We start from the raw sequence: 27,204 nt of genomic DNA, 5'->3' as shown, positions 1-27,204 counted from the left end.
TTCTCTACCTCTTTGCGAATTTTCTTACAATAACAGCTATCAGACGAGTATTGAGATGGCGCCGTTTGAAGCTTTGTATGGCAAGAAGTGCAGATCTCCGCTATATTGGGATGATATTTCAGAAGTGCCAGAACTTGGGCCAGACATGATTCGTGACATGACTGAGAAGGTGAAAGTTATTCAGAAAAGAATGAAAACAGCACAGGATCGACAAGCAAAGTATGCCAATATCAGACGTAGACCGTTAGTATTTGAGGCAGGAGATAGAGTATTCTTAAAGATTTCTCCATTCAGAGGCGTGGTGCGATTTGGCAAACGCGGGAAACTATCTCCTCGATACATTGGTCCTTACGAGATTCTTGAGAAAATTGGCGATCGAGCTTATCGACTAGCACTTCCTCCTTCTCTATCCGGAATACATGACGTGTTTCATGTATCAATGTTACGAAAATATATGCCAGATGTTTCTCATGTCATTCAACCTGACGAAGCTGAACTTGATCAGACGTTGAGCTATGTGGAACAACCGATACAGATTCTTGATCGGAAAAATAAGCTACTCAGAACGAAGAATATTCCACTTGTGAAAGTTCAGTGGAGTCGTCATGGCATTGAAGAAGCGACTTGGGAGACAGAAGCCAGCATGAGACAGAAACACCCCGAGTTATTTCAATGATGTGAGTATTTATCCAGTTTTAGATGGTAATGCTGTTTTAAATACTTTAATTGATTTATATCAAGTTCGAGGACGAACTTATGTCTTAGAGGGGGAGACTTGTAATGCCCAAGATTTTAAAACACGTTAGTTTAAGATATGAATGAGACCAGATTATGTTGAGATTTAAAAGTTAAATATGTAAATTTTTGGGCGAAAGTGACTCGCCCGGGCGGACGCTTTTGACCGCCCGAGCGAGAATGCCTCGGAGAAGAGGGTCGAGAGTCACTCGCCCGGGCGGATGTTTTTGACCGCCCGAGCGAGGCTGCTGGAATGGGCGAAGGCCGAGAGTTGTTCGCCCCGGCGGAAGTTTTTGCTCGCCCGAGCGAGCGTGTAAAGTAGTCCAGGGCCGAGAGTTTCTCGCCCGGGCGGCAACTTTGGACCGCCCGAGCGAGAGCCGTGTACACCAAAGGATGTGCCATGTGTCTTGAAACATGCAAAGTATATATACTAAATGCACGATTTCTTCTTCATTCAGCAGGGAAAAGGTAGACTTCAGAGGAGAAAAGCTTCATTTCCTTTAGCTTATAATTTGTGCTTTTACAAGATTTAGCCATCCAACCTTAAATCTGACTTCGGTTTTGAACTCCTCTCATTAGTAGCTACAAAGTGAGGTAAGTTTCATTCATTTCCAGCAAGTTTCGAAATTCAGATGATTGGGAAATTAGATTATGATAGTTATATTGTGTTCTTGAGATGGTAGATATTGTAGGACAGTAAACGGATCGAAGAACGGATATCGTATGCAATTGTTACGATTTTTCCAGCATGTTTAGTGTTGAAATTATGCAGATTTTGGAATCTTGACATAAGTATTGTGATGATTATGAGTTGAGAATTGTACCATGTTAATATATGCTGAATTGGGTTAATCGGTATCGAGAAAGTACGCCGTTATGCCGTCAGACTATACCGGAATTGATTATTGATTTGTTTAGGTGTTGAATTGAAATGGGAAGTGATATTGTATACTTCAACATTGTCATTTCAGATTCATCCTACCTCACTTCGGCATCGAGATCTAGACATCGATAAAGGTTTAGCAAGAAAGGTATAGTACATGTTTTGTTTGGGGAATCATGACTCAAATGAGATCACATTTGAGTTTCCCAACCAAAATCACATACTTGTTTTATTGTTCATACCTTGATATGATTATAATTGTTTATAGATTTGTTTATAGAATTGTATACAAATCTTGCTATGCTTTGTTTACAGATCATGTGGCATTGCATTAGAATGATTATGCTTGTTTACAGATTGTGTATTCATGCATTAAGATAGGACAGTCTGGAGATCAGGCAGACTACTAGACGTTCGGCGTTATCACAGCTTAGGGGAAGATCACCGCCCCTATTGTAGACGCGGATACAGATCAGGCCGAAGTCTAGGAATAAGACGTACAGCACCTCGATTGGGAGGGTAGGTGACAGATAGCGACGTCTTATTCACCACGGGATCCCTAGAGTTCTAGTCGAGTCGCATCTAGACATGATTAGATTTGCATTGCATGATTATATATGAAGGATATTCATATCAGCATGTTTCATGTTTAGACTGTTTTATATGCATGTTACATGTTTATACTGGGATTTGTTCTCACCGGTTTTCCGGCTGTTGTTATGTCTGTATGTGTGCATAACAACAGGTGGGGCAGGATCTGGGTCGAGACAGAGATGATCGTATTAGCGTGGAGATCACGGGCGTAGCAGATGGACCAGTAGTTATCTTTTCTTATGTACTGTCTTTTATTACTGGTTAGGGAGAACATACAGAATAATACATGTATTTGATGTTTGTATGTTGTATTTAAATAAAGAACTCATGCTGGTTTGTTTACATTTGATTTAATGCAAAAAGCAAAAATTTGACCCATGTTTTTAATAACAATCCATTTAATCCCAAGAAAAAGAATTAGAGCCCGGGTCCCCACAATTTTTACAAAACATGGCGGAAGAACCCATCCAAGAAAATGAAGATGAAATTCAATCTCAACATGATCATGATAGACGAAGAACACTTAGAGATCACATGAATCGTACACGTACTAGTGCACCTTCATGTCTAGTTTTTCCCCCTGATGCATCTCATTTCAATTTTAAGCCTGGTATTATCCAACTTTTACCCAACTTTCATGGCTTAGATTCTGAAAATCCATACATGCATTTACGAGAGTTTGAAGAAGTGTGCAACACATATAATGATCTAAATTGTAGCATGAACACCATTCGCCTTAAGCTTTTTCCTTTTTCTTTAAAAGATAAAGCTAAAACTTGGCTACAAAATCTTAGATCGGGATCCATTCGAACTTGGGATGAATTGCAACAACAATTTTTGAAAAAGTTTTTTCCATCTCATAGAACAAATTCTTTCAAAAGGCAAATCATCACTTTCACTCAAAAACAAGGAGAAACTTTTTATCAGTGTTGGGATAGATACAAAGAATTGCTTAATCTTTGTCCACATCATGGTTTTGAAATTTGGAGAGTTGTTTCTCAATTTTATGAAGGCTTAACACCTAAAGATAGGCAAATGGTTGAATTTATGTGTAATGGAACATTTGAAGATAAAGATCCGAACGAGGCAATTGAGTATCTCGATTCATTAGCTGAAAATGCTCAAAATTGGGACACTATAGGTACAATCGAACCATCAAACAAGATTCAATCTCCTACATCTGGTGGAGGTATGTACACTCTCAAAGATGAACATGATCTTCAAGCTATATTTACCTCTTTGGCAAGAAAAGTTGAGGCACTTGAATTGAAAAAGAATGGTCAATTAAAATCTGTTCAAGAAATTGTGTGTCACATCTGTGATACAAGTGATCATTTTACAAAAGATTGTCCCACTTTGCCCTCTTTTAAAGAATGTCTCCATGAGCAAGCCAATGTTTTGAACAATTTCAAAAGGCCAAATTTTGAACCATTTTCTCAAAATTACAATCCAGGTTGGCGAAATCATCCAAATTTTAGTTGGAGGAATGATAATGCTGCACAATTTCCGCAACCACATTTTCAAAATCAACAAAATTTTCAAAATTATGCACCTTATGTTCCTCCGCCGAAAAGAAATTTGGAAGATACATTGAATTCTTTCATTGCAAAGCAAGAGTCTATCAATACTCAAACTGCTCAAACCATGACAGACTTGAAAGATACTCTTGCTAAATTTGCATCTGCACTTAATGTTCATGAAAAAGGTAAATTTCCTTCACAACCTCTGCCTAATCCCAAGGATCATCATACACAAATTGGAACTTCTGGAACTCAACCGATGGATCAGGTAAAATCTGTTATTACCCTTCGAAGTGGTAAGGTTGTGGAAAAATCCATTCTTGAACCTTGTGAAGATGATGATAAATCAACTCCAAAGGGTAAGGAAGTGGAACCCATAACTTGCGAAGAGGAGGTTCAACAGACAGTGTCACCACCATTCCCTCATGCATTGAAAAATTCAAAAAAATCAAATTTGAATTCTGATATATATGATATTTTTAAACAAGTAAAAGTTAATATTCCTTTATTAGATGCAATAAAACAGGTACCATCATATGCCAAATTTTTGAAAGACTTGTGCACTGTGAAAAGAAAATTGAATGTGAAAAAGAAAGCATTTTTAGCCGAACAAGTAAGTGCAATCATTCAAAATAATAATGCTTTGAAATACAAAGACCCTGGTTGTCCTACTATTTCGTGTATTATTGGAGAACGAAAGATTAAAAAAGCCTTGCTTGACCTTGGAGCTAGTGTGAATTTACTTCCATATTCAGTTTATCAAGAACTCAATCTAGGCGAGTTAAAACCTACTTCGGTAACACTTTTACTTGCTGATAGATCTGTTAAAGTGCCAAGAGGTATGGTAGAAGACGTGTTGGTCCAAGTTGATAACTTTGTATATCCTGTCGATTTCATAGTTTTAGATACACAACCTATTGAAGCTTGTAATGCAATTCCTGTAATTTTAGGTCGTCCATTTTTAGCAACTTCTAATGCTCTTATAAATTGCAGGAATGGAATAATGAAGTTGTCATTTGGTAACATGACCTTGGAGCTCAATGTTTTTAATCTTTGTAAGCAACCACATGACAAAGGAGATGAAAGTGAAGATGAAAATCTTATTGAAACTCTTGTGGAAGAAAACATTCAAGAAGGGAGTACTCGTGATCAATTAGATATTTGTTCAATTGAAACTGTTAAAGAAAATATTGAAATTGATCTTGACGATTTTTTCAGGTATCACTCGTTACCAGGATCAGAGAAAGAATTTGATGAAAAATATGAGAACAAAGACGAACCACCAGTATTGGAGTTAAAACCCTTGCCAGAAGAATTGAAGTATGCATTTCTTGGAGAAGATGAAACATATCCGGTGGTAATTTCTTCCAAACTCTCAAGTAATCAAGAAGGTAAATTAGTTGATATGCTTAAAAGACATAAAAATGCAATTGGTTGGACACTAAAAGATCTTAAGGGCATTAATCCACTAATTTGCACACACAAAATTCACTTAGAAGAAAATGCAAAAACATCTCAACAACCACAAAGGAGATTAAATCCACACATGAAAGATGTTGTGAAAACTGAAGTTCTCAAACTACTTGATGTTGGAATTATCTACCCTATTTCTGATAGTAAGTGGGTAAGCCCAACACAAGTAGTTCCAAAAAAATCTGGCATCACATTGATAAAAAATGAAAAAGGTGAATTGTTAACAAGTCGAGTCCCATCTAGTTGGCGGATGTGTATTGATTATAGAAAATTAAATGACGCCACTAGAAAAGATCATTTTCCATTACCATTTTTGGATCAAATTTTAGAAAGAGTAGCAGGTCATCCCTACTACTGTTTTCTTGACGGATATTCAGGCTATTATCAAATTCCCATTGCACTCGAAGATCAAGAAAAAACTACATTCACATGTCCTTTTGGAACATTTGCATTCAGAAGGATGCCATTTGGTTTATGCAATGCCCCAGCAACATTTCAAAGATGTATGCTAAGCATTTTCTGCGACATGGTTGAAAATTGTTTGGAAATTTTTATGGATGATTTAACTGTTTTTGGGAATACATTTGATAATTGTCTTGAAAATTTGGAAAAAGTTTTAAAAAGATGCGAGGAAAAAGGTCTTATTTTAAATTGGGAAAAATGTCATTACATGATTACTTCTGGAATTGTTTTGGGACATGTCGTGTCATCTCATGGAATTGAAGTCGATAAAGCAAAAGTTGATGTCATTGCCAATTTACCCCCTCCAAAAACCATTAAAGAAATTCGCTCATTTTTGGGACATGCTGGATTTTATAGGAGGTTTATAAAGGACTTTAGTTTAATCTCTAAACCCATTTGTAACCTCTTAACAAAAGACAGTGCATTTGAGTGGACTCAAGAATGTCAAAATGCTTTTGATAAAATCATTCGACATTTAACATCAGCTCCTATCATGCAACCTCCTGATTGGTCTTTACCATTTGAAATCATGTGCGATGCGAGTGATTATGCAGTCGGTGCAGTATTGGGTCAAAGAAGAAACGGTAAGCCTTATGTGATATATTATGCAAGTAGAACTTTAAACAATGCTCAAATGAATTACTCCACAACTGAAAAAGAGCTACTTGCTGTAATATTTGCATTAGATAAATTTCGTTCTTATTTGATTGGATCAACAACTATCGTGTTTACTGATCATTCTGCTATTAGATATTTGTTGACCAAATAGGATGCAAAGCCACGACTGATACGATGGATTTTGTTGCTCCAAGAATTTGACATTGTAATCAAAGATAAAAAAGGAACCGAGAATGTCGTAGCCGATCATTTATCGAGACTAGTAACAGGATCATCTTTTGAAATGACACCAATTAACGATAATTTTCCTGATGAACATCTATTTTCAGTTACTACTACACCTTGGTTTGCTAACATAGTAAATTTTCTTGTGACAGGAAAAATGCCACCGCAATGGAGTTCCCAAGATAAAAGAAAATTTTTGAATGAGGTAAAAAACTTTTATTGGGATGATCCGTATCTGTTCAAGTATTGTCCGGATCAAATTTTTCGACGTTGCATACCCGACAATGAGGTAAGTAGTGTCATTAAATTTTGTCATTCAGAAGCATGTGGGGGACATTTTTCTTCAAAGAAAACAGCTGCAAAAATCTTGCAGTGTGGATTTTATTGGCCCACTTTGTTTAAAGACACCCACGAAATCTGCAAGATCTGTGAAAATTGTCAAAAATTGGGTGCGATTTCAAAAAGAAACATGATGCCTTTGAATCCTATCATTGAAATTGAAATATTTGATTGTTGGGATATAGATTTTATGGGACCTTTTCCACCGTCGTTTGGATACTTGTATATTTTAGTTGCAGTTGATTATGTTTCCAAATGGATAGAGGCAATTCCATGTCGAACAAATGATCATAAAATCGTCATCAAATTTTTGAAAGAAAATATTTTTAGTAGATTCGGAATTCCTCGAGCTATGATAAGTGATGGGGGAACTCACTTTGTTAATAAACCATTTGCTTCATTAATGAAAAAATATGGTATTACTCACAAAGTAACAACTCCTTATCATCCTCAAACAAATGGACAAGTTGAATTAGCTAATAGGGAGATAAAGCAAATTTTGGAAAAAACTGTTAACTCAAATAGAAAAGACTGGTCTCTGCGACTTAATGATGCACTGTGGGCATATCGAACAGCTTTTAAAACATCATTGAATATGTCTCCCTATAGGTTGGTTTATGGAAAACATTGTCATTTGCCTGTGGAATTGGAACATAAAGCTTATTGGGCGATAAAAACTTTAAATTCAAGCATGGATGATGCCAACAAATTGCGTAAATTGCAACTTAATGAACTTGATGAACTCAGAAATGATGCGTATGAGAATTCAAGGATTTATAAAGCAAAAATCAAATCATTTCATGATAAAACAATTCTTAGAAAATCTTTTGAGATTGGTAAAAAAGTTTTGCTTTATAATTCTCGACTTCACATATTCCCAGGAAAATTACGATCAAGATGGACAGGCCCATATGTTATAAAGCATGTGTATCCTTATGGAGCTGTGGATATTGAAAATCCTAAAAATGGTGATGTTTTTAAAGTGAATGGACAAAGGCTTAAACCATTTTTGGAAAATGAAATCTTTCAAGAAGAGTTTATTTCCCTTTCTGATCCTTGATTTTTTTTTTGTGTTGCATTTGATTATTGTTTGTTTTTATTTCAGGTTTTCTTAATCTTTTTATTTTCCCGGTTAAATGGCGGATAACGGTACTCCGTGACTCTCATAGTCGGTTAAATCAGTTTCCCACAATTGCTGATACAAAAATTTAAAAAAAAAAAAATCATTTCTTTTCTTTTCAAAATGGATGAAATTCTCTCAAAAATTTGTAAATATTTTCCCTCTGTTTCTGAAAATGTTCTAAGAAAAATTTATGCAGGAAGGTGTGAAAGATTGAGATTACTAATGCAAAAAGGAATTCCAGAAGATATTCGTCTTGTAATAGAAGCTAAGGTCCGATTAGGAGGAGAAGTTCCACAATCATTGCTTATTCGGTATTTGCCTGGATTAGGAAAAAGCACTTATGCGAAAAAACGAAGGGCCAAAAGTTTAGGGGTTTGTCATAAGTGTGCAAGATGGACTTGTGACAAACGATGCAGATCTTTGGGATGTGTTTCCAATAACAGAGAAGATAAAATTGATTTCATTAAGAATGGGCTGAGTAAGGAGTCTTTAGATAACATCTTATTGACTCTTGAGACGCATTCTAGTGGACATGTGCATATTGAACTTCTCCGTTTATGGAAACAATTTCAAGATGAGCGTCATAGTCTTGGGAATCTGACTAAAAAAGACCCTGTTTGCCAATTTATAAGAAAATTGGATCGGAAGCATATCCTCGACTCATAGAAGGCGTTGAAGCCGTTTCTGGACGTAAAACCAGAGGAAAATTGTGAGCCACAATCACACTACTGTTTATAAGCATGTGTGTCATTATTTTTTTACTATTTATTCTGTTTACAGCTGTGACCCATAGTTTTGTCATGATAACATATTACCCCTATAAAATCTCTCATCTTTCTTTCTACTTTCGCAGAAAAAAAAAAAGGAAAGTAAAAACATGACTGGATCCTCTGCACAAACATTGAAAAATATTTGTGTATTTTGTGGGTCGAGTCCTGGAAAAAATGAAGTGTTTGTAGAAGCAGCGAATAATCTTGGAAAGATATTGGCTGAGAGAAAAATTCACTTGGTATATGGGGGAGGTAATATTGGGTTAATGGGATCTGTTTCAACATCTGCTCATCTTGGAGGTAGTCAGGTATTGGGTATTATTCCTATAGCTTTAGCTGAAGGAAATATTACAGGTGTTACGATTGGGGAGGAATTAAAAGTTTCTTCTATGTATGAAAGAATCACTCAAATGATTGAAAATTCTGATGCTTTTATCGCACTACCAGGTGGTTTTGGTACATTAGAAGAAATTTTTCACACTGTTTCTTGGGCACAACTTAATATCCATAATAAACCCGTGGGCTTGTTGAATATCAATAATTATTATGACAGTTTGTTGACATTTCTTGATAAAGCTGTGGAACAGAATTTCATTTCAGAAAATTCACGACGGATGCTCATCTGTGCTTCGACTGCCGATCAATTAATTGATGATTTGGAAGCTTTTGTTCATAAGCCTGATCCGATGATAACAAAGATCAATTGGTCTCAATCAAGCAGTAAGAAAAGGAAGTTGGATCATTGATTCAAAAGTCGTGGATTGGTTTGCGTTTGTTTCAGTTTGTTATCTTCAATAAAGTACCAGGTGATATCTCTTTCATTATGTACTCTTTATTAATAGCTATTTTGACATTAGGGACAATGTCATATTCTGATTGGGGGGAGAACACATATAAAAAAAAAAAAAAACAAATTTAAAAAAAAAATTAAATATTATTTTAAAATAAAACCATGTTTATTGTTTGTACCTTAGTAATTTTTTGCAAAAATGTCATACATTACATATTTGAAAGATTTAAATTAGAACATGCATTAATCTATTTAAGAATGTTTAAATTTTATTTGAAAAAAGGTCATTTTTAATATTCTGATCAATATAAAAATATGATTTATGAAATCTTTTTGAGTGATTAACCATTGTGATAAAATTAGGTAGTAAAGTATATGGCCCAAGATATACCTTATAAGAGTGCCTAAAATTTTTGAACTCACACATATTTTGTGAGTGAGTGGAGAGGACTGAGAAAACAGCTTTCGAGCCTTTATTGATCATGAGAGAGACTATCTATTGTTTAGATCTTGAGTTCTTATTTTGAAAAAAAAAATATATATATTTCCTGAAAAAAAAAAGAAAAAAAAAGAAAAATACAAAAAGAAAGATGTTGAAGATCTATGTAATTTTTAAGTTATATGCTGCGACCCATTTTTCTCTCATAAGAATAAAAAAATAAAAAAAAAATAAAAAAAGAAAGAGAGAAATACATTGTACAAATTAAATAAATATGTGGTCAAAAAGCATAAACTTAGTCTGATTCCATGATGTAAAAAAAAAAAAAAATCAGGAAAAAAAAATATAATAAGAACAACTGGATTTTAAATCAATTGATTTTCTATCTTTTGATTAGTTTGGCTCGTTTGTCTGTCTGCATTCTGTAAACCATTTTTCTGAGCATTTATCTGTATTCCAACTCCATGAGAGAAATCGTTGCCATAAATTGAAACATTTATTAACCTGTGAGGATATGGAGTTGAGACTCTTACTAGGAATTTCTGAAGGCCGTGTACATTTAACTACCTAAAATAAGCTTTGAATTAATCATCTCAAATTATTTCATAAATTATAATTATGATGATCTTGATATAACTTTGACAGTTTTCAAATTTTATTTAAACACTTAGATAGTTCTGATTACATTTCTATTTAAATTAATCAATATGTTTTGTATTGCTATTAACGCTTAAATTGCTAGGGACTAGCAATAAGCTGGTTGGGAGGTGTGATAAACATAAAAATTGTACATTAATTAAATGTTTTATAATATAAATATATAGTTTTTGTTTTATTAAATTTTTAAATATTATATGTTTTATAATAAATTGTATAAAATATAAGTTGTTGTGTAATTATAAGTTTTTACTATTTTTACAGGTTCGATAAAACAAGAATAACCTTGGCGTTGCAAATGGGATTAAGATGATTCTTGGACCTGTAGAAAGTTGATGTTAATATCTACAATATTGGTGGCAAGCATGAGATAAAAATCCTCTCACAATTGGGATCAAATTAAGCAACAATTAAAGTTACCGAAGGAGTGGCAGTTTTACCATGCTCTAGTATTTTGACCATATCTCTCAAACTACTTGGTCAAATATTCTGAAAAAAATACCACAACTAGACAACTCAATTATCCACATGTTTCATTTTATGTGAAGAAGAAAATTCGGAGAAGATGCTTGTCAAAAGTGATGTGCAATATAATATTAATTTCTTGGAACACCAATGAAGACTTATGTGTAAAAAATAATATTTTATTTGTGGTTGTCTCCCCAAATTTGGCTATAAATAGGGGTGCATTGTAATGTATTGAGATATCCCTCATTCTATGAACAAATCTTTGAGTTCATAATATTTCTCTCTATATTTTTCTTTTATTTCTTCATTTAAATATAATTAGCATGTTAATTTCATATTCAAAGTTTTACACTTTGAATAATGAATAGCTAACTTCCTAAAGTTGAGATGATAAGGTGAAGCTCTTGGCATGATAATAAGGTTATTATAAGGTAAGAATCTATGTTTTATATTATTTAATCATTATTTATTGTTTATGTTATATTTATTTCTTTAAGCATTTTTATACCCTACTTATAAGTGGGAGTTTTGATTTATTGTTGCTATATGTTACACTAAATTCTTGGAACCATTTAAATGTTAGTTTGGTATTACCAACCATTTAAAATGGATGCCTTGAGTTATTATATATAAATATATTATAATATTAAATTCTTGGAACCATTTAAATGTTAGTTTGGTTTTACCAACCATTTAACTTGGATTCCTTGATTTATTATATATGAATATATTATAGTATTAATTTATTGGTACCATTTAAATGTTTGTTTGGTTTTACCAACCATTTAAAGTGGGAACCTTGATTTAGTGTTTACAAATATATATAGCACAATAAATACTTGACCACATTTATAAGTTTTGGTATATATTATGTACTTATAAGATTATAATTTATAACATAATATAAATATGATTATTTAATATATTGGAACTATTTTATTAAGTGGATTTCAATATTGTTCGTTAATGTTAACTTTATTAAAATACCAAGAGTGGATCCTTTAATCTCAACTACTTAAATTTAAATTTGAACAATTAAAATTTACCCATTAAAGATTCAATTAAAATTAAAAAGAAACAAAAACAAAAACAAAAAGACATTGTAGTGGATTTGTAATTACCTTAGCTTCCCTGTGGATATGATATTCGGACTCACCGAATTATACTACTTGTGGACAACCTGCTTTTGGGAGTGCAACAATCAAAGTCGCAACACCTAACGACTTCTCTAAAGAAAAAATCTGCAATGTTTGAAGCATCATCGGTTTTATAACAAGCTGTAAAATGTGCCATCTTAGAGAATCTATCTACAACAACAAAAATATAATCCATCTCCTTCTTTGTAGTATCCCGATACCTAATTTATAAATTCTATTTCGGTGGGATCGGAAGGACCGATCATGGTTCGGATCGTCCGATCAGAGATCGGATCGTCCGATCAGGGATCGGAAGGACCGGTCAGGGTTCGGATCGTCCGATCAGAGTTCGGACCGTCCGAGACAGGTGGCTGGACACGTGGAAGACATGCAGGTGGCTGGACACGTGGAAGACATGCAGGGATTCGGATCGTCCGATCAGTGTTCGGATCGTCCGAAGAGTACCGGATCGGATCGTCCGAAGTGGTTCGGATCGTCCGAAGTGGAACGGATCGTCCGATCGTTGTCTATAAATAGAGGCACGAGGCTTCACTATTCCCTCGCCAATTCCGAGTGTTCCAGAGCGTTTTAGTCGTTTCTGATAGGTTTCTAGTCTTTTCCCGAGGTTTAGGCACTAGCGAGGAGCTACTGGTTTTGTAGCGGAGCTGTGCTCTAGTTGGGAGCTAGCGGCATCAGTGGGCTGACTACGGACGCGGACTTGATTCTAGGGCTGATTGCTAGGATCTACTGATTTGAGGTACGAAAGTACTATCCGAGATAGCAGGATTGAGTATGCTTTACTATGTGTTGCATGTTTATATGATGCATTATTATCTGTCATATGATGCATGGTTTATTATGCGGCATTTGCATAATCATGTTGAGCCTGATTATCTTTGAGATAGCCTGTTGAGAGGGTGCTCAGCCCTCGTTTGTTGTGGATGGTTGGACCCCGTTGGCCGACGGTGGTCAGGTCACCGGTATATCCACAGGTTTATTTTGGTATGGGAGCCACCTCCTGGTGCGACGGCGCAGAGTGCTACATACCTTGACGTCATTTGCCTGAGCAGTATTTCGTTATACCCAGATCCTGGTATCCAGTACATTTTGCATACATGCATGTCATAGTCTTGTATACTCATGCTTTCGGTGCTGAGCGTTTTATGCTCACGTCCTCGGTTTATCTCTGTTTTGGACACCCTATTCGATGGGGCAGGTCTCAGGTTGGACGGTCCAGGAGGGAGTGGACAGGGAGCTGGCAGAGGTTGATTCGTAGTTGTTGGTATTTATTCTTGGATTTAGTTCGATCTGGTTGTTTAAGTATTTTTGTACTTACAGTTTCGATTGGGTTGTATTACTTATTCCGCTGTTTACCTGATTCAGTTTTTAATATAAATTTTGCATGCTTAAGTTCTGATTAGTAGGTGATTCTGGAACGGGTCACTACATTTATGGTATCAGAGCATGCATTGAGATTTTGGGATTTAGAACTGTTCTTTGGGTTTAATCTCTGGTAACTTTTGTAGCGAGAGATGTCTTGTTATGACGACGATGCTAGTAGTCATGGCAGCGTTGGACGCTGGGGAGACCGCGACGATCGGGAGCGTCGCCGAGAGCATCGAGAACGTCGTCAACACCGTCGTGATGAGCCTCGGAGTTTTAGTATGCATCGGTTCTTGCAGATGGGGCCGAAACCTCTTTCGGGCGGTGAGACTCCGGATGTTGCGGAGAATTGGCTTGAGAGGATGGAGAGCTGCTTCAAGACTTTTCAGTGCTCGGCGGAGCAGCAAATTGATACCCTTGATTTCTTGCTGGAGGGTGGTGCGCGTAAGTGGTGGAGGTCTACCTCTGCACCGATAGTTCAGCGACAGGGTCGAGTTCTTTGGGCCGATTTCCGAGCCGCTTTCATGCTGCTTTACTTTCCGCCAGCTCTTCTGCAGACCAAGGCGATTGAGTTGATCAATCTGAAACAGGGGAGTTTGTCTGTTGATGAGTATCAACAGAAGTTCTTTGAGTTGCTTCCGTATGTTCCACATGTCAGTGATAATGCTATGGCCAAGTATAACCATTTTCTCCAGGGCCTCAATCAGGAGATTTATGATCGGGTTGTTGTCTGTGATGATCCGACATCGTATGAGGGTCTTGTGAACCGATGTCGCCAGGCTGAGGGCAGTTTGCTGAGAGGTCGAGCCATGCAGTCTGCTCGTCCTACTAGTTCTTTGGGTCCCCGCGCCCAAACATTTAAGAAGGCTGGATCTACTTCTTCTTCCTCTGGATCTGGAGGAGTTCACCATTTTGGGAGGAAGAAAGGCCCGTGTCATAATTGCGGGAAGGATCATCCGACGGAGCGTTGTCGCAAGGTTGCGGGTGCTTGTTACAGGTGCGGTGAGATGGGGCACATGAAGAGAGATTGTCCACAGACAGGCGGAGGATCAGGATCTGGTTCTCAGGCTTCAGTTCATCAGAGGCCACAGCAGGGACGGTCTACTCAGGGTTCTAACCTCCGACCGCGTACTCAAGGGCAGGTCTTTGCTCTTAACCAGGATCAGGCTGCTGAAGAGAACGAGAGAGTTATCGCAGGTATCTTTTTATTATGTGGATTACCTGCTTACGTTCTCATTGATACTGGTGCATCGCATTCGTTCAAATCTGCTAGATTTGCTAAGCGTAATGCGTTACCTTTCACTTCCTTGGACGTTGTGGTATCTGTTTCCACACCGATGGGTCATTCGGTGTTAGCTAAACGTCTAGTTATGGGTTGTCCTCTAGAATTTGAGGGAAATATTTTAACTGCTAATTTGATGATTCTTGCGATGGAGGATTTTGATTGCATTCTGGGAATAGATGTGCTGACTGTGTTTAGAGCTACTGTGGACTGTTATCAGAAGTTTGTGCAGTTTCGTCCAATTGAGGGCGACAGTTGGTTTTTCTATGGAGAGGGAGCGCGACCCCCGATGCCTGTGGTTTCTGCTCTGAAAGCCTGTCGTGCTTTAGAGTCGGGCGGGGAAGGCTACCTTATCTATGCTATTGATTCGTCCGCAGTTAGTGTCGGTATCAGTGACATTCCAGTGGTTTGCGAGTTTCCGGATGTTTTTCCCGAGGAGATTCCTGGTTTTCCTCCCGTTCGGGAAGTGGATTTCGGCATTGATTTAGTGCCAGGCACGGCACCAATCTCTAGAGCTCCTTATCGTTTAGCTCCATCAGAGATGCAGGAATTGAAACAGCAGTTGCAAGATCTTCTTGACAAGGGGTATATTCGACCCAGTGTGTCCCCGTGGGGAGCACCAGTTCTTTTCGTCAAAAAGAAGGATGGTTCTATGCGGCTCTGCATAGATTATCGGCAGTTGAATCGTGCTACGATAAAGAATAAGTATCCGTTGCCACGGATTGATGATTTATTTGATCAACTGCAAGGTACCTCTGTATATTCCAAGATTGATTTAAGGTCTGGTTATCATCAGCTTCGAGTTCATCAGGGAGACATATCGAAGACTGCATTCAGGACCCGGTACGGGCATTATGAGTTTCTGGTTATGCCTTTTGGGGTGACGAATGCACCAGCAGTTTTTATGGATCTGATGAATCGGGTATTTCGGGATTTCTTGGATAAGTTTGTTGTGGTGTTTATAGATGATATCTTAATCTATTCGCATAATCAGCAAGAACACGTACAACACTTAAGGATTATTTTGCAGACACTTCGCGAGAATCAGCTTTATGCGAAGTTGAGTAAATGTGAGTTTTGGACTGACAGAGTTGTATTCCTTGGTCATGTCATTTCTAGCAAGGGAGTTTCAGTTGACCCGAGCAAGGTGGAAGCGGTATTGAACTGGTCGCGTCCAACGACAGTAGCCGAGATCCGCAGTTTTCTGGGATTGGCTGGGTATTATCGCCGTTTCATTGTCAACTTCTCTCAGATTGCTAAGCCACTCACTCAGCTCACTCGGAAAGATGTTTCATTTGAGTGGACATCAGAGTGCGAAGAGAGTTTTCTGGAACTTCGCAGACGTTTGACATCTGCGCCTGTTTTGGCTTTACCGTCTGGATCTGGTGGTTTCAGTGTCTACACCGATGCTTCTTTGCAGGGACTAGGGTGTGTTCTGATGCAGAATGAGCATGTGATTGCTTATGCGTCGAGACAGTTGAAGTCTCATGAGGAAAACTATCCTGTTCATGATCTGGAATTAGCAGCGATCGTTTTTGCTTTGAAAATCTGGCGCCATTATCTGTATGGTGAGCGATTTGAGATTTTCACTGATCATAAGAGTTTGAAGTATCTGTTCACTCAGGCTGAGTTGAACATGCGTCAGCGTCGTTGGATGGATCTACTCAAGGATTATGATTGTGAGATCAAGTATCATCCAGGATCTGCGAATCTCACGGCCGATGCTCTTAGTCGGAAGGTGAGATTGTCTGCTCTTCAGACTTGTGCTGTATCTGAGATTATTCAGGATTTCTGTTCGATGGGATTCAATTGTAAGCATCGGAAGGGAACCGACGGTATCCGTGTAGCTACTATTTTGTCTGAGCCAGTTCTGTATTCTCGGATTAGAGATGCTCAGATGTCTGATTCTAAGGTTCAGAAATTAGCTCGGTTGGCTGATGGAGTTAATACTTCTGGATTCCACTATCAGTCCGAGGGTCTTTTGTGTTTATCTGGTCGTGTTGTTGTACCGGAAGATGACACTTTGAGGGAGGAGATTTTATCCCAGGCTCATCGTAGCAAGTTGAGTGTTCATCCGGGGAGCAACAAGATGTATAAGGATTTGAGGACTCGATTTTGGTGGAAAGGTATGAAACGTAATGTTTATCAGTATGTCTCCAAGTGCCTAGTCTGTCAGCAGGTGAAGGCTGAGTATCGACGACCTGGAGGGTTATTGCAGAATCTTCCTATTCCGGAGTGGAAGTGGGAGCATATCACGATGGACTTCGTGACTCACTTGCCTATGTCTGTGGGAAATAAAGATGCTATCTGGGTGGTAGTGGATCGGCTTACTAAGTCTGCCCATTTTCTTCCGTATAACAGAGATTTCACTTTCGATCGGATGGCACGGTTGTACATTCAGGAGATTGTACGGTTTCACGGTGTGCCCGTGAGTATCGTTAGTGACAGAGATCCTCGATTTACATCTAGATTTTGGGGCAGCTTTCAGCAAGCTTTGGGCACTACCTTGAGTTTGAGTACTGCGTATCACCCAGAGACTGACGGTCAGTCAGAGAGGACTATTCGTACTCTTGAAGATATGTTGAGATCTTGTGTGATGGATTTCGGGCCAGCTTGGCAGGATCATCTGCCACTGATAGAGTTTGCATACAACAACAGTTTTCATAGGAGTATTGGTATGTCTCCGTTTGAAGCATTGTATGGTCGACGTTGTCGTACTCCTTTGTTCTGGGAGGAAGTCGGAGAACGACAGGTCGAGGGTCCAGAATTGATTCAGCAGGCCATGGACAAAGTTCTTGTGATCAAACAGCGGATTAAGACTGCTCAGGATCGACAAGCAAGTTATGCGAACACCAAGCGCAGACCTCTTCATTTTGATGCAGGCGAGAAAGTGTTTCTCAAGGTATCACCTTTTCGGAGGATTCTGAGGTTTGGACTCAAGGGTAAGCTATCTCCGAGATTCATTGGCCCTTTTGAGATCTTAGAATGCGTGGGAGATTTGGCCTACAGATTAGCTTTGCCACCGTATCTGTCTAGTGTTCACAATGTGTTTCATGTGTCCTTGTTAAGACGATACGTAGCGGATGAGTCTCATGTTTTGCATCCGACAGAAGTTCAGCTGAATCCGGATTTGTCTTTTGTGGAAAGACCGGTTTCGATCTTAGACCGGAAGGATAAGGTACTGCGGAATAAGACTATTCCTCTTGTCTTAGTGCAGTGGCAGCGCCGAGGTACTGAAGAAGCTACTTGGGAGCTAGAGAGTCGCATGCGGTCAGAGCATCCAGAGTTGTTCTAGTTGTAGTACTTCAGTTATGATTGTAATTTCAGTTGTACTTTCAATTGTAATTCATTCTTAAGTTGAATGTATTGATGTTCAGAATTGTCATTCTTCAGACTTGATTTCGCGGACGAAATCCTTTTTAGGGGGGAAGAATGTAGTATCCCGATACCTAATTTATAAATTCTATTTCGGTGGGATCGGAAGGACCGATCATGGTTCGGATCGTCCGATCAGAGATCGGATCGTCCGATCAGGGATCGGAAGGACCGGTCAGGGTTCGGATCGTCCGATCAGAGTTCGGACCGTCCGAGACAGGTGGCTGGACACGTGGAAGACATGCAGGTGGCTGGACACGTGGAAGACATGCAGGGATTCGGATCGTCCGATCAGTGTTCGGATCGTCCGAAGAGTACCGGATCGGATCGTCCGAAGTGGTTCGGATCGTCCGAAGTGGAACGGATCGTCCGATCGTTGTCTATAAATAGAGGCGCGAGGCTTCACTATTCCGTCGCCAATTCCGAGTGTTCCAGAGCGTTTTAGTCGTTTCTGATAGGTTTCTAGTCTTTTCCCGAGGTTTAGGCACTAGCGAGGAGCTACTGGTTTTGTAGCGGAGCTGTGCTCTAGTTGGGAGCTAGCGGCATCAGTGGGCTGACTACGGACGCGGACTTGATTCTAGGGCTGATTGCTAGGATCTACTGATTTGAGGTACGAAAGTACTATCCGAGATAGCAGGATTGAGTATGCTTTACTATGTGTTGCATGTTTATATGATGCATTATTATCTGTCATATGATGCATGGTTTATTATGCGGCATTTGCATAATCATGTTGAGCCTGATTATCTTTGAGATAGCCTGTTGAGAGGGTGCTCAGCCCTCGTTTGTTGTGGATGGTTGGACCCCGTTGGCCGACGGTGGTCAGGTCACCGGTATATCCACAGGTTTATTTTGGTATGGGAGCCACCTCCTGGTGCGACGGCGCAGAGTGCTACATACCTTGACGTCATTTGCCTGAGCAGTATTTCGTTATACCCAGATCCTGGTATCCAGTACATTTTGCATACATGCATGTCATAGTCTTGTATACTCATGCTTTCGGTGCTGAGCGTTTTATGCTCACGTCCTCGGTTTATCTCTGTTTTGGACACCCTATTCGATGGGGCAGGTCTCAGGTTGAACGGTCCAGGAGGGAGTGGACAGGGAGCTGGCAGAGGTTGATTCGTAGTTGTTGGTATTTATTCTTGGATTTAGTTCGATCTGGTTGTTTAAGTATTTTTGTACTTACAGTTTCGATTGGGTTGTATTACTTATTCCGCTGTTTACCTGATTCAGTTTTTAATATAAATTTTGCATGCTTAAGTTCTGATTAGTAGGTGATTCTGGAACGGGTCACTACATTCTTAGTCCTAGGCAACCCTAAAATAAAGTCCATAGAAATGTCAATCCAAGTTCTTTTTAAGAATAGCACGCAAAAGTGTTCCCAAAATTCTATTGACAACTTCAGTTTGTCCATCCGTTTGAGGATGACAAGTAGTAGAAAACAACAATTTTGTGCCAAGTTTAGCCCATAAAGTCTTCCAAAAGTAACTCAAGAATTTAACATCGCGACCAGAAACAATAGTCCTAGGCATGCCATGCAACCTAACGACTTCTCTAAAGAAAAAATCCGCAATGTTTGAAGCATCATCGGTTTTATAACAAGCTATAAAATGTGCCATCTTAGAGAATCTATCCACAACAACAAAAATAGAATCCCACCCCTTCTTAGTCCTAGGCAACCCCAAAATAAAGTCCATAGAAATGTCAATCCAAGTTCTTTTTAAGAATACCACGCAAAAGTGTTCCCAAAGTTCTATTGACAACTTCAGTTTGTCCATCCGTTTGAAGATGACAAGTAGTAGAAAACAACAATTTTGTGCCAGTTAGCCCATAAAGTATTCCAAAAGTAACTCAAGAATTTAACATCGCGACCAGAAACAATAGTCTAGGCATTCAATGCAACCTAGCGACTTCTCTAAAGAACAAATCCGCAATGTTTGAAGCATCATCGGTTTTATGACAAGCTATAAAATGTGCCATCTTAGAGAATCTATCCACAACAACAAAATAGAATCTCTCCCCTTCTTAGTCCTAGGCAACCCCAAAATAAAGTCCAGAGAAATGTCAATCCAAGTTCTTTTTAATAATAGCACGCAAAAGTGTTCCCAAAGTTCTATTGACAACTTCAGTTTGTCATCCGTTTGAGGATGACAAGTAGTAGAAAACAAAAATTTTGTGACAAGTTTAGCCCATAAAGTATTCCAAAAGCAACTCAAAAATTTAACATCGCGACCAGAAACAATAGTCCTAGGCATTCAATTCAACCTAGCGACTTCTCTAAAGAACAAATCCGCAATGTTTGAAGCATCATCGGTTTTATGACAAGCTATAAAATGTGCCATCTTAGAGAATCTATCCACAACAACAAAAATAGAATCTCTCCCCTTCTTAGTCCTAGGCAACCCCACAATAAAGTCCATAGAAATGTCAATCCAAGTTCTTTTCAAGAATAGCACGCAAAAGTGTTCCCAAAGTTCTATTGACAACTTCAGTTTGTCCATCCGTTTGAGGATGACAAGTAGTAGAAAACAACAATTTTGTGCCAAGTTTAGCCCATAAAGTATTCCAAAAGTAACTCAAGAATTTAACATCGCGACCAGAAACAATAGTCCTAGGCATTCCATGCAACCTAGCGACTTCTCTAAAGAACAAATCCGCAATGTTTGAAGCATCATCGGTTTTATGACAAGCTATAAAATGTGCCATCTTAGAGAATCTATCCACAACAACAAAAATAGAATCCATCTCCTTTTTATTCCTAGGCAACCCCAAAATAAAGTCCAGAGAAATGTCAATCCAAGTTCTTTTTAATAATAGCACGCAAAAGTGTTCCCAAAGTTCTATTGACAACTTCAGTTTGTCCATCCGTTTGAGGATGACAAGTAGTAGAAAACAAAAATTTTGTGCCAAGTTTAGCCCATAAAGCATTCCAAAAGTAACTCAAGAATGTAACATCGCGACCAGAAACAATAGTCCTAGGCATGCCATGCAACCTAACGACTTCTCTAAAGAAAAATCTGCAATGTTTGAAGCATCATCGGTTTTATAACAAGCTATAAAATGTGCCATCTTAGAGAATCTATCCACAACAACAAAAATAGAATCCCTCTGTCACGCCCCGAGTCCGAAGCATCGGTGACATCCGGCATTGTTTAACAATTAAATTGAAAACAATAAAGCCTCGTATCAAATCAAACCAGTCTTTTTCATAAATGAAATATTGTCTTACAATGACAAAGGAATAAAATACATCAGAGTTTCTAATAGCGGAAACGAAAGAAAAGTAAAATGTTGAATTCTGATCTTGATCTCTGATTCACCAACCCCAGAAGGCATCTTGCTCTTCCTCATTCAGTTGTTCCTCGTTCTTATCTGAAATTTGTAAGGGGTGAGTGTTTTGGGAAAACACTCAGCAAGTGGGGGTCGATCGATTCCAAAGATACATATAGAACTTAGTTTTCTTAAAACATTCTCTTTCAAAGCTTAATATTCTTAACTTGACACAACGGAAACGAATCGAATAAGAGACAGAACTTATCAAATGATTCAGAACATAAACAGAAGCTATACAGATCATTTCTATTGGTTTCTTGTCGCGATGTTAATTTCTGAGTTACTTTTGGAATACTTTTATGGGCTAAAACTTGGCACAAAATTGTTTGTTTTCTACTACTTGTCATCCTCAAACGGAGGGACAAACGAATTGTTCAATAGAATTTGGGAACACTTTTGCGTGCTATTCTTAAAAGAACTTGGATTGACATTCTATGGACTTTATTTTGGGGTTGCCTAGGACTAAGAAGGGGAGGGATTCTATTTTTGTGTTGTGGATAGATTCTCTAAGATGGCACATTTTATAGCTTGTCATAAAACCGATGATGCTTCAAACATTGCGGATTTGTTCTTAGAGAAGTCGTTAGGTTGCATTGGCATGCTAGGACTATTGTTCTGGTCGCGATGTTAAATTCTTGAGTTACTTTTGGAAGACTTTATGGGCTAACTTGGCACAAAATTGTTGTTTTCTACTACTTGTCATCCTCAAACGGATGGACAAACTGAAGTTGTCAATAGAACTTTGGGAACACTTTTGCGTGCTATTCTTTAAAAGAACTTGGATTGACATTTCTATGGACTTTATTTTGGGGTTGCCTAGGACTAAGAAGGGGAGGGATTCTATTTTGTTGTTGTGGATAGATTCTCTAAGATGGCACATTTTATAGCTTGTCATAAAACCGATGATGCTTCAAACATTGCGGATTTGTTCTTTAGAGAAGTCGTTAGGTTGCATGGCATGCCTAGGACTATTGTTTCTGGTCGCGATGTTAAATTCTTGAGTTACTTTTGGAAGACTTTATGGGCTAAACTTGGCACAAAATTGTTGTTTTCTACTACTTGTCATCTCTCAAACGGATGGACAAACTGAAGTTGTCAATAGAACTTTGGAACACTTTTGCGTGCTATTCTTAAAAAGAACTTGGATTGACATTTCTATGGACTTTATTTTGGGGTGCCTAGGACTAAGAAGGGGAGGGATTCTATTTTTGTTGTTGTGGATAGATTCTCTAAGATGGCACATTTTATAGCTTGTCATAAAACCGATGATGCTTCAAACATTGCGGATTTGTTCTTTAGAGAAGTCGTTAGGTTGCATTGCATGCCTAGGACTATTGTTTCTGGTCGCGATGTTAAATTCTTGAGTTACTTTTGGAAGACTTTATGGGCTAAACTTGGCACAAAATTGTTGTTTTCTACTACTTGTCATCCTCAAACGGATGGACAAACTGAAGTTGTCAATAGAACTTTGGGAACACTTTTGCGTGCTATTCTTAAAAAGAACTTGGATTGACATTTCTATGGACTTTATTTTGGGGTTGCCTAGGACTAAGAAGGGGAGGGATTCTATTTTTGTTGTTGTGGATAGATTCTCTAAGATGGCACATTTTATAGCTTGTCATAAAACCGATGATGCTTCAAACATTGCGGATTTGTTCTTTAGAGAAGTCGTTAGGTTGCATGGCATGCCTAGGACTATTGTTTCTGGTCGCGATGTTAAATTCTTGAGTTACTTTTGGAATACTTTATGGGCTAAACTTGGCACAAAATTGTTGTTTTCTACTACTTGTCATCCTCAAACGGATGGACAAACTGAAGTTGTCAATAGAACTTTGGGAACACTTTTGCGTGCTATTCTTAAAAAGAACTTGGATTGACATTTCTATGGACTTTATTTTGGGTTGCCTAGGACTAAGAAGGGGAGGGATTCTATTTTTGTTGTTGTGGATAGATTCTCTAAGATGGCACATTTTATAGCTTGTCATAAAACCGATGATGCTTCAAACATTGCGGATTTGTTCTTTAGAGAAGTCGTTAGGTTGCATGGCATGCCTAGGACTATTGTTTCTGGTCGCGATGTTAAATTCTTGAGTTACTTTTGGAAGACTTTATGGGCTAAACTTGGCACAAAATTGTTGTTTTTCTACTACTTGTCATCCTCAAACGGATGGACAAACTGAAGTTGTCAATAGAACTTTGGGAACACTTTTGCGTGCTATTCTTAAAAAGAACTTGGATTGACATTTCTATGGACTTTATTTTGGGGTTGCCTAGGACTAAGAAGGGGAGGGATTCTATTTTTGTTGTTGTGGATAGATTCTCTAAGATGGCACATTTTATAGCTTGTCATAAAACCGATGATGCTTCAAACATTGCGGATTTGTTCTTTAGAGAAGTCGTTAGGTTGCATGGCATGCCTAGGACTATTGTTTCTGGTCGCGATGTTAAATTCTTGAGTTACTTTTGGAAGACTTTATGGGCTAAACTTGGCACAAAATTGTTGTTTTCTACTACTTGTCATCCTCAAACGGATGGACAAACTGAAGTTGTCAATAGAACTTTGGGAACACTTTTGCGTGCTATTCTTAAAAAGAACTTGGATTGACATTTCTATGGACTTTATTTTGGGGTTGCCTAGGACTAAGAAGGGGAGGGATTCTATTTTTGTTGTTGTGGATAGATTCTCTAAGATGGCACATTTTATAGCTTGTCATAAAACCGATGATGCTTCAAACATTGCGGATTTGTTCTTTAGAGAAGTCGTTAGGTTGCATGGCATGCCTAGGACTATTGTTTCTGGTCGCGATGTTAAATTCTTGAGTTACTTTTGGAAGACTTTATGGGCTAAACTTGGCACAAAATTGTTGTTTTCTACTACTTGTCATCCTCAACGGATGGACAAACTGAAGTTGTCAATAGAACTTTGGGAACACTTTTGCGTGCTATTCTTAAAAAGAACTTGGATTGACATTTCTATGGACTTTATTTTGGGGTTGCCTAGGACTAAGAAGGGGAGGGATTCTATTTTTGTTGTTGTGGATAGATTCTCTAAGATGGCACATTTTATAGCTTGTCATAAAACCGATGATGCTTCAAACATTGCGGATTTGTTCTTTAGAGAAGTCGTTAGGTTGCATGGCATGCCTAGGACTATTGTTTCTGGTCGCGATGTTAAATTCTTGAGTTACTTTTGGAAGACTTTATGGGCTAAACTTGGCACAAAATTGTTGTTTTCTACTACTTGTCATCCTCAAACGGATGGACAAACTGAAGTTGTCAATAGAACTTTGGGAACACTTTTGCGTGCTATTCTTAAAAAGAACTTGGATTGACATTTCTATGGACTTTATTTTGGGGTTGCCTAGGACTAAGAAGGGGAGGGATTCTATTTTGTTGTTGTGGATAGATTCTCTAAGATGGCACATTTTATAGCTTGTCATAAAACCGATGATGCTTCAAACATTGCGGATTTGTTCTTTAGAGAAGTCGTTAGGTTGCATGGCATGCCTAGGACTATTGTTTCTGGTCGCGATGTTAAATTCTTGAGTTACTTTTGGAAGACTTTATGGGCTAAACTTGGCACAAAATTGTTGTTTTCTACTACTTGTCATCCTCAAACGGATGGACAAACTGAAGTTGTCAATAGAACTTTGGGAACACTTTTGCGTGCTATTCTTAAAAAGAACTTGGATTGACATTTCTATGGACTTTATTTTGGGTTGCCTAGGACTAAGAAGGGGAGGGGATTCTATTTTTGTTGTTGTGGATAGATTCTCTAAGATGGCACATTTTATAGCTTGTCATAAAACCGATGATGCTTCAAAACATTGCGGATTTGTTCTTAGAGAAGTCGTTAGGTTGCATGGCATGCCTAGGACTATTGTTTCTGGTCGCGATGTTAAATTCTTGAGTTACTTTTGGAAGACTTTATGGGCTAAACTTGGCACAAAATTGTTGTTTTCTACTACTTGTCATCCTCAAACGGATGGACAAACTGAAGTTGTCAATAGAACTTTGGGAACACTTTTGCGTGCTATTCTAAAAAGAACTTGGATTGACATTTCTATGGACTTTATTTTGGGGTTGCCTAGGACTAAGAAAGGGAGGGATTCTATTTTTGTTGTTGTGGATAGATTCTCTAAGATGGCACATTTTATAGCTTGTCATAAAACCGATGATGCTTCAAACATTGCGGATTTGTTCTTTAGAGAAGATCGTTAGGTTGCATGGCATGCCTAGGACTATTGTTCTGGTCGCGATGTTAAATTCTTGAGTTACTTTTGGAAGACTTTATGGGCTAAACTTGCACAAAATTGTTGTTTTCTACTACTTGTCCATCCTCAAACGGATTGGACAAACTGAAGTTGTCAATAGAACTTTGGGAACACTTTTGCGTGCTATTCTTAAAAAGAACTTGGATTGACATTTCTATGGACTTTATTTGGGGTTGCCTAGAATAAGAGGGGAGGGATTCTATTTTTGTTGTTGTGGATAGATTCTCTAAGATGGCACATTTTATAGCTTGTCATAAAATCCGATGATGCTTCAAACATTGCGGATTTGTTCTTTAGAGAAGTCGTTAGGTTGCATGACAGGCCTAGGACTATTGTTCTGGTCGCGATGTTAAATCTTGAGTTACTTTTGGAATACTTTATGGGCTAAACTTGGCACAAAATTGTTGTTTTCTACTACTTGTCATCCTCAAACGGATGGACAAACTGAAGTTGTCAATAGAACTTTGGGAACACTTTTGCGTGCTATTCTTAAAATGAACTTGGATTGACATTTCTATGGACTTTATTTTAGGGTTGCCTAGGACTAAGAAGGGAGGGATTCTATTTTTGTTGTTGTGGATAGATTCTCTAAGATGGCACATTTTATAGCTTGTCATAAAACGATGATGCTTCAAACATTGCGGATTTGTTCTTTAGAGAAGTCGTTAGGTTGCATGCATGCCTAGGACTATTGTTTCTGGTCGCGATGTTAAATTCTTGAGTTACTTTTGGAAGACTTTATGGGCTAAACTTGGCACAAAATTGTTGTTTTCTACTACTTGTCATCCTCAAACGGATGGACAAACTGAAGTTGTCAATAGAACTTTGGACACTTTTGCGTGCTATTCTTAAAAAGAACTTGGATTGACATTTCTATGGACTTTATTTGGGGTTCCTAGGACTAAGAAGGGAGGGATTCTATTTTTGTTGTTGTGGATAGATTCTCTAAGATGGCACATTTTATAGCTTGTCATAAAACCGATGATGCTTCAAACATGCGGATTGTTCTTTAGAGAAGTCGTTAGGTTGCATGCATGCCTAGGACTATTGATTCTGTTCGCGATGTAAATTACTTGAGTTACTTTTGAAGACCTTTAAGGGTAAAGCGCTAAACTTGGCAAAAAATTGTTGTTTTCTACTACTTGTCATCCTCAAACGGATGGACAAACTGAAGTTCTCAATAGACTTTGGGAACACTTTGCGTGTATTCTTAAAAAGAACTTGGATGACATTTCTATGGACTTTATTTAGGTTGCCTAGGACTAAGAAGAGATGGATTATTTTTTTTGGTTGTTGTGATAGATTCTCTAAGATGGCAACAT

The 27,204-nt window shown here is 38.1% G+C and overlaps 1 pseudogene; it reads left to right on the top strand.

The window, feature by feature from the left end:
- The first annotated feature begins 1,169 nt into the window (after nt 1-1,169).
- The window catches only part of LOC140820510 (uncharacterized), a 26,192-nt pseudogene continuing 157 nt past the window's right edge, over nt 1,170-27,204 (top strand).

This window comes from Primulina eburnea, unplaced genomic scaffold, assembly GCF_022965805.1.
Source record: "Primulina eburnea isolate SZY01 unplaced genomic scaffold, ASM2296580v1 ctg1095, whole genome shotgun sequence".
NCBI classification, from domain to species: Eukaryota; Viridiplantae; Streptophyta; class Magnoliopsida; order Lamiales; family Gesneriaceae; genus Primulina; species Primulina eburnea.
The sequence above is the reverse complement of the archived record's forward strand: the minus strand, read 5'-3'. Positions and strand labels throughout refer to the sequence as shown.